Raw genomic sequence first — 8,324 nt, 5'->3', positions numbered from 1 at the left:
TATCCACATTATACTGCATCTGCCATGCATTTGCCCACTCACCTAACCTGTCCAAGTCACCCTGCAGCCTCTTAGCATCCTCCTCACAGCTCACGCCACCACCCAGCTTAGTGTCATCTGCAAACTTGGAGATATTACACTCAATTCCTTCATCTAAATCATTAATGTATATTGTAAATAGCTGGTGTCCCAGCACTGAGCCCTGCGGCACCCCAGTAGTCACTGCCTGTCATTCTGAGAATGACCCATTTATCCCTACACTCTGCTTCCTGTCTGCCAACCAGTTCTCTATCCACGTTAATACATTACCCCCAATACCATGTGCTTTAATTTTGCACACTAATCTCTTGTGTGGGACCTTGTCAAAAGCCTTTTGAAAGTCCAAATACGTCACATCCACTGGTTCTCCCTTGTGCACTCTACTGGTTACATCCTCAAAAAATTTTGAAGATTTGTCAAGCATGACTTCCCTTTCATAAATCCATGTTGACTTGGACCGATCCTGTCACTGCTTTCCAAAGGTGCTGCTATTTCATCTTTAATAATGGATTCCAACATTTTCCCCACCACTGATGTCAGGCTAACTGGTCTATAATTCCCCGTTTTCGCTCTCCCTCCTTTTTTAAAAAGTAGTGTTAGATTAGTTACCCTCCAGTCCATAGGAACTGATCCAGAGTCAGTAGAATGTTGGAATTGATCACTAATGCATCCACTATGTCTAGGGCCACTTCCTTAATACTCTGGGATGCAGACTATCAGGCCCCAGGAATTTATTGGCCTTCATAGAAACATAGAAACATAGAAACTAGGTGCAGGAGTAGGCCATTCGGCCCTTCTAGCCTGCACCGCCATTCAATGAGTTCATGGCTGAACAAAAAGACATCACCCCAAGTGGGACTCGAACCCACAATCCCTGGCTTATGAGGCCAGTGCCTTATCCATTCGGCCACGGGGGCTGAATAAAAGGACAAAGTGAACCAGTTGGGTTTTTACTGACAATCCAGTGGTTTTACCATCACTGATACTAGCTTTTTAATTCCAGATTTATTTAATTATCTAAATTTAAATTCCCTCAGGTGCTGTGGTGGGATTTGAACCCACATCTCAGGATTATTAGTCCAGGCCTCTGGATTACTAGTCCAGTAACATAATCACTACACTACAGTACCCATCAATTTCCCAAACACAATTTCCTGACTAATAAGGATTTCCTTCAGTTCCTCCTTCTCGCTAGACCCTCGGTCCCCTAGTATTTCCGGAAGGTTATATGTGTCTTCCTTCGTGAAAACAGAACCAAAGTATTTGTTTAGTTGGTCTGCCATTTCTTAGTTACCCATTATAAATTCACCTGATTCTGACTGCAAGGGGCCTATGTTTGTCTTCACTAATCTATAGAAACTTTTACAGTCAGTTTTTATGTTCCCAGCAAGCTTCCTCTCATACTCTATTTTCCACCTCCTAATTAAACCCTTTGTCCTCCTCTGCTGAATTCTAAATTTCTCCCAGTCCTCAGGTTTGATGCTTTTTCTGACCAATTTATGTGTCTCTTCCTTGGATTTAACACTATCTCTAATTTCCCTTGTTAGCCACAGTTGAGCCACCTTCCCCATTTTGATTTTACTCCAGACAGGGATGTACGATTGTTGAAGTTCATCCATGTGATCTTTAAATGTTTGCCATTGCATTTAAGCCTTTAAGTATCAATCGGTAAGCAATCAACCACCATCAGTACTGTTGCAACCATGGCAATGGCTTCCCAGGGTGTGGCAAAGGCTTCATATTGATTTTGCTGAGCTAGAAGGACAACAATTGTTCACTGTGATTGATGGCTATTCAAAGTGGGCCGAGGTGTTTCCAATGTGGAAAATAATAACAATAAAACATTAGATGTTTTGCGAAGTTTATTTTCTTCATTTGGCCTCCCTGAAGAAATTGTTTTGGATAATGGATCACAATTCCATTCAGAAGAATTTGCACAGTTCACGAGCAAAAATGGTGTGAAACATAGCAAGGTTCCACCGTACCACCCTGCTTCGAATGGTGCAGAAGAGCGCACTGTACAAATTGTGAAACGTGCCCTCATAAAACAAATGTTAGATCCAAATCCAAAGAAACGACAGTTGTCATTGGATCACAAATTGGCTAATTTTCTAATTATGTATCGTACTACTCCTCATACAACTACTGGTAGAACTCCAGCAGAGTTGTTTCTCAAACGACGGCCACGGACCAGTTGCTCATTGTTAAACCAAACTTGGCACAGTCCGTAGAAGAGACACAATTAAGACAGAAAGATAATCATGATAGCGGTAGAGTAAAAGAGAGAAGTGTGAAATTAAATCAGAAGGTGAGAGTGAAGAACCATCACCATAAATGGGTAAAGTAGTTACTAGGAAGAGTGGTGAAGATATGTGGTCCTCGCACATATTTGGTAAAGCTGTTTGATAATGGACAGTTTAGGTTTGTTCACATTGATCATATTTTACCTACAGACATGGAGGAGTCGAAGGTGGGAAGGATTCAATTATTTCTGACTCATCAGATAGTTTTGATACATCAGTAGCAAATCCTACATCCAATGTACTGGAAACAAATCCAAGAGAAAATCAGAATTGAATTCTGAGTCCGAGTCAGAAAAACAAACAGCCTGAAGTTAGAGCGAGTTCAAATGAAAATCAAGGAAATTCCTTGGAGGAAAACCTTCCTCAGAAGAAGCCTCAAATGAGTTTAGATTTGACACCATGTTTGAAAGGTTCTGTTTGAGAGCGAAGGTATCCTTTTCGAAACAGAAAACAAGTGGTTAAGTTAAATTTGTAAATATGGCAAAATAAGTCCATATCTTTTGTTATGTATAAACATGCAAGTTATGTATGATGTTTGTTATAATAACGTCTTCATTAAGGAGGGAGATGTGGAATGTCTGTATGCTTGTAATGTTGTAGCTCCACACTGTTACTGCAACTAAAGATGAATAAATGAGTCAGCTGACCCAAGCTTCCAGAACTTCTGAGATGCTATCTGCCATTACAGAAGGTTGTGTGTGCTGTGCTCGGTGAATATATCACAGTTGTTATAGTGAAAAAGGAGGTGAAAGATAAATTTGGAGAAAATCTGCTACCAAGCTAATGGTCTACAGGGCTGTGGTAATACCCACCCTCCTGTATAGCTCAGAGACATGGACCATGTACAGTAGACACCTCAAGTCGCTGGAGAAATATCACCAACGATGTCTCCGCAAGATCCTACAAATCCCCTGGGAGGACAGACGCATCAACATTAACGTCCTCGACCAGGCCAACACCACCAGCATTGAAGCACTGACCACACTTAATCAACTCCGCTGGGCAGGCCACATTGTCCATATGCCAGACACGAGACTCCCAAAGCAAGTGCTCTACTCGGAACTCCTTCACGGCAAGCGAGCCAAAGGTGGCAGAGGAAACATTACAAGGACACCCTCAAAGCCTCCCTGATAAAGTGAAACATCCCGACCGACACCTGGGAGCCCCTGGCCAAAGACTGCCCTAAGTGGAGGAAGTGCATCAGGGATGGCGCTAAGGGGGTTGACTTATGAGGAAAGGTTGAGTAGGTTGGGTCTCTACTCATTGGAATTCAGAAGAATGAGAGGTGATCTTATCGAAACGTATATGATTATGAGGGGGCTTGACAAGGTGGATGCAGAAAGGATGTTTCCACTGATGGGGGGAGACTAGAATTAGAGGGCATGATCTTAGAATAAGGGGCCACCCATTTAAAACTGAGATGAGGAGAAATTTCTTCTCTCAGAGGGTTGTAAATCTGTGGAATTTGCTGCCTCACGGAGATGCGGAAGCTGGGACATTGAATAAATATAAGACAGAAATAGACAGTTTCTTAAACAATAAGGGGATAAGGGGTTATGAGGAATGGGCGGAGAAGTGGAGCTGAGTCCATGATCAGATCAGCCATGATCTTATTGAATGGCGGAACAGGCACGAGGGGCCGTATGGCCTACTGTTCCTATTTCTTATGTTCTTATGTTTTATGTTAATCTTTATCCACTGATAATTTATTCCTACGAATGAAGTATGGATGACTATCTTCTTCTGAAACCTGGTTTGGCCAACCATTTGCAATGTAACCATATATCTTTAACATAACTGGGTCACATTTGGGGTTGTTCTACCAATCTCTTGACTGGCAGTTCATCAATGTACGAAAAATAAAACACTTCTTCCCTACTGGGTGTAACTTGTAATGGGGTTGGCAACCTAGCCATGGCATCAACATTACTTAGAACTACCTTAGAGATAATGTTCTCAGTTTCTAGTCTTTTGAGTTCTTGCTCAACTTTCTCCTTGAGAGCATATGGTATGGGATGTGGCTTACAGTAAACTGGTCTAGCATCCTTATGCACTCTGACACTTACCTTGAAGTCAGATCGGACTGCGTGTCTTGCGAACACCTTCAGATACTGCTTGATGACATCATCTTTCGATGCAAATCTCATTTCAACATGAAAAATCTCAATCCACTCCAGCTTCAGTGATCCCAACCGATTTCTACCCATCAAGGCAGGCTTGTCTCCTGCCACTACTATGAGAGGCAAGCTCTGAAACTGATTCTTGTATTTCACTGGAATGGTGATACGTCCTACCACAGGGATTTGCTCTATTGAGTAGTCTCACAGCTCTATCTTCGATTTCTCCAGTGGAAAATCATGCAACTTGTCGAGATATAGCGATTCCGGTATTACGCTCATGGATGCACCAGTGTCGATTTCCATGGGTATCCTGGTTCCTGCAATGTATACTTCGATGACGATACGATGATGAATCGTTGTGAGATACCTTTGTGCTCCTGATGACATGTATCTCCAGAACATCTTCGTACTGTTGCTTTTCTTCAATGTTATGTAGTCTCTGGTGATTTCTATTTCTAGCATTGAAAGTTGGTTTACTCTTCAGTCGGCAAGCCTTTGCAAGATGCCCAGTTTTCTTGCAGTAGAAACATTCTGCCTTCACATAGGGACAACTTTGAGCAATGTGTTGTCCCAGGCACTGATAGCATGACTTCAATTTAATGTTACCATGGCCAGCAGCATGAGGCACAACTTTTCATCATCATAGGCAGTCCCTCAAAATCGAGGAAGACTTGCTTTCACTCTAAAAGTGAGTTCTCACGTGACTGTACAGTCCAATATGGGAATTACAGTCTCGGTCACAGGTGGTACAGACAGTGGTTGAAGGAAAGGGTGGATGGGGAGTCTGGTTTGCCGCACGCTTCTCCGCTGTCTGTGCTTGGTTTCTGAATGCTTTCGGCGATGAGACTCGAGGTGCTCAGCGCCCTCCCGGATGCACAACTTTTACTCTGCAGGTGATTCACCTCGGTTGTCTGATGACTGGAAATGGTGCGAAATTTTCAGGAGTATTGATCGGCCATATCCATTGACATTGCTGTCTGACAAGCTAAATCAAAAGCTAAGTTAAGGGTTGTCAACAACTTTCTTCTAATTGCTTCATTTTCCATCCCGCAAACAAAGCAGTCATGCAGTGCTTGGTCCTGAAAGTTTCCAAAATCACAGTGAATAGATAGCTTTTTTTAAAGCTACAATGTACTCACTGATACCCTCCTCAATTAATTGATTTAGAATTACAAAATGATAACTTTCAGCAATTTCCAGGGGCACAAGACTGAAGTGCTGTTCTAACTTGGTTAGAATCTCTGTCAGTGATCTCTGAGTTAGAATCTCTGTCAGTCATAATGCTGAAATAAAAGCCAGCACATAACAAACATTCCAAAAATAATTTATGTGATTAAATCCAATACTACATTACAAAGCTGGACAGGAACAAGTACATTTTTCAGGGTTTCATACACCTCGGGGCCTGCTTCAATCAAGAAAATAGCCCATTTCCTTTCTAAAACCACCCATCGGGGACTTCAACAATACGATTTGCAGTGAAAAGCATTTCTAGCCACTTCACATACACTACAAAAGTCTCTCAGTCGTGATGGAATTCACCCAACACCCTATTATTCCCATAGGCGCAGCCATCTGAACTCTGGCAACTTCGACAGTTCAGCCAAGTGCTTGTAATTTATCTTGGATTTTTAGCTGTTCTGCAAAACAAAGAACCTCTCAATGCCTCTTTGTTGGTTGGCAGAATTATCCACCAACAAAAATTTCAGCTAAGGAATCCGATTATGCTATCCTCGTCACCAATATGATATATTCTTACGACATCACCAACAAACACACACACACAAGATGGCTCCAATATAGAAAACTGTCATCATGTGACTTTGCCACATGACCCTTTTATTATTTACATCAGTAGGTGCATTACCCCAGTAGTCCACTAGGTCGAGCAGTAGTCCACTAGCAGGAGCTCTATTATAGGGATGCACTGGCCATAACCTTCCAATCCTCCTTCAATGCAGGGGTGGTGCCAGAGGAATGCAGAATTACAAATGTTACAGCCTTGTTCAAAAAAGGGTGTAAGGATGAACCCAATAACTACAGGCTAGTCAGTTTACCGTCGGTAGTGGGGATGCTTTTAAAAACAATAATCAGGGACAAAGTTAACAGTCACTTGGACAAGTATGGATTAATTAAGGAAAGCCAACATAGATTTGTTAAAGGCAAATCATGTTTAACCAATGTGATTGAGTTTTTTGATGAGGTAACAGAGAGGTTTGATGATGGCAATGTGGTTGACGTAGTGTATATGGACTTCCAAAAGGCATTTTATAATAGGCTTGCCAGCAAAGTTGAAGCCTATGAATGACTCCACGAGGCAGTGTGTTGTACTCAAACTGTAGTGACCTTGGTCCTTTATTCCTAACTCGAGTGATGCAGCCGCATGGTGGCTCCCCTTTTATACAGCCCCTGCCACCAGGGCAGGACAGGAAACACCGGTCTCCACCAGTTGCACCATACAGTATATATATATGCACAGTGTAAACCTTATTGATAGCACATCAGGTAAACAAGTCTCCATCTTATGCAACAATACAGTGACTACACAGAGAGTATCTCTATAGTCTGCACAAAAAACATCACTTTCCCCCAAGTCCTTTGTGCCAATTACCTTTGCACTATGTGCTCTGGCTTAGCTCTCCCCAGACTTAAGTGCCATTAGCCCTTGCACCTTGGCTGTGCTTTGGCTTGGCTCTCTCCCTGTTAACCCCCAAGTCCTTTTGCCACAACATTGGATAGTGGTTACCAGTTTGGATGGTTCGATGATGCAATGGAGGTTCCAGTGGATTCTGGGTGTGATCCATGTGTGTGTCCATGGCCACATAAATCCATTTTCCACCCCCCACAGCGAGATCATGCAGCTGGCCCATTACATAAACATACAGGATCAGACACAGTGCAAGTACAAAGAAAGGAAGAAAAATTTTTTTTTTACAGTTTGTATTGTGACACCTTGGTTCAGTGACTTATGTTTTATGGTCGTGTGCCAAGATTGGGTAGATTGCATAATTAGTTCAGTCATGGTCAGTACTGAGGTAGCAGTACAGGTATGTAAGGATGCTAGTTCCAGAGCAACTGGACGGGAAGGTACTTTTAGGTCGTTCTGGTCGGATCATTGCCATGCAGTCATGATGGATGGTCTGTGCCTCAGGTGCTGCGCTGGTCTGTTCTCTGGTACCTGGCCCAAGCGAAGGTGAGGCTTTGCTCTGCCTCTGTGCATGGGGGACATCGATTGCTGGAGTGAAGAGGTCTTCCCATTTCCACTGGATCTTCCCCATCCACCTTCTTCCGAGTAGCGTTGGACCATCACCTGTAACAAGCCACAGAGATAACTTGTGCACCACTCCATTATGGATTACACTTACATCCGCACTACCAAGGACTGGGATCAGCTCTTTGGTGTAGGTACACAACTTTTCCTGTATTGGAACCAGCTCGGGTTGTTTTTCGTTCCATAGCCTCTCAAAGGCATCCTGGCTTATCACTGACTGGCTCGCTCCCGTGTCCACTTCCATGAAATATCTCAACTTCCATCTTCACTGGAGGACAATCGGTGGTGCAGGTATAAACTCCATACACTTTTTCTTGGGGCTGAGCTGCCACTCTGGCCAAATCATCATACACCCCGCTGGATTCAAAGTCATCTACCGACTCCTCTGCTAGACGGTGAGTCATATTTCTTTTACACATACGCTGGAGATGGCCCTTCATGTTACAGGCTTTGCATACGTACTCAGCAAACCGACACTGGTGAGCCCTATGGTTTCCTCTGCAACGCCAGCATGGTGCTACTCGATTAGCACCCCTTGGCGGACTCTGAGTTCTGGAACCCTGAGATCTGTGCTCTCTACCCCGGGCAGAG

The 8,324-nt window shown here is 43.2% G+C and overlaps 1 non-coding gene across 1 annotated transcript; it reads right to left on the bottom strand.

The window, feature by feature from the left end:
* Positions 1-883: 883 nt before the first annotated feature.
* Positions 884-956, bottom strand: trnam-cau (transfer RNA methionine (anticodon CAU)). The gene has a single exon. It is a non-coding gene; the product is annotated as a tRNA-Met (tRNA).
* Positions 957-8,324: the final 7,368 nt, after the last annotated feature.

This window comes from Pristiophorus japonicus, chromosome 3, assembly GCF_044704955.1.
Source record: "Pristiophorus japonicus isolate sPriJap1 chromosome 3, sPriJap1.hap1, whole genome shotgun sequence".
Classification (NCBI taxonomy): Eukaryota; Metazoa; Chordata; class Chondrichthyes; family Pristiophoridae; genus Pristiophorus; species Pristiophorus japonicus.
This window is presented reverse-complemented; position numbering and strand designations above follow the sequence as displayed.